Source organism: Sinocyclocheilus grahami, unplaced genomic scaffold, assembly GCF_001515645.1.
Source record: "Sinocyclocheilus grahami isolate Dianchi unplaced genomic scaffold, SAMN03320097.WGS_v1.1 scaffold7486.1, whole genome shotgun sequence".
In the NCBI taxonomy this organism is placed as follows: domain Eukaryota; kingdom Metazoa; phylum Chordata; class Actinopteri; order Cypriniformes; family Cyprinidae; genus Sinocyclocheilus; species Sinocyclocheilus grahami.
Window position 1 is genome coordinate 2125 of NW_015511506.1, and position 524 is coordinate 2648.

The window sequence follows — 524 nt, forward strand, 5'->3', positions numbered from 1 at the left end:
ATTTGATCCGAAATACAGCAAAAAAAAAAGTGCTACCTATCTGGTAACACGTCCCATTATTTAATGTTAGTTCATGCATTAACTGTGAACAATACATTTGTTACCATCTTTGTTACAATTAATGAATCAAATAAATACAATCGTTCATTGTTAGTTCAGGTCTATTAAGTAATATTAACAGATATAGCTTTTTATTTTATTAATGCATTAACACACTGAAAAGAAGCAGACAGTAGAAAAACTGAAAAGGGATTTTCTTTGTAAAACATACTTTAATACATTTTATTTACAACTTTGCAGTGTAAAATGTTGAAATTAACATTAGCTTTAGAAGAACCGTCTATTGTTAGCTCATGTTAACTAGTGTAGTTAACTAGTGGGAAGTTTGACCAGAAATCTGGTGCCAAGCTCTTAACTGAGTCATAACCCATGTTAACCTGGTAAATGAAATGCTTTTTGGATATTACTATACTTTACTATAATCAGCTGGATGTTTAAACATCATTAAATTTTTTTTTTTTTTT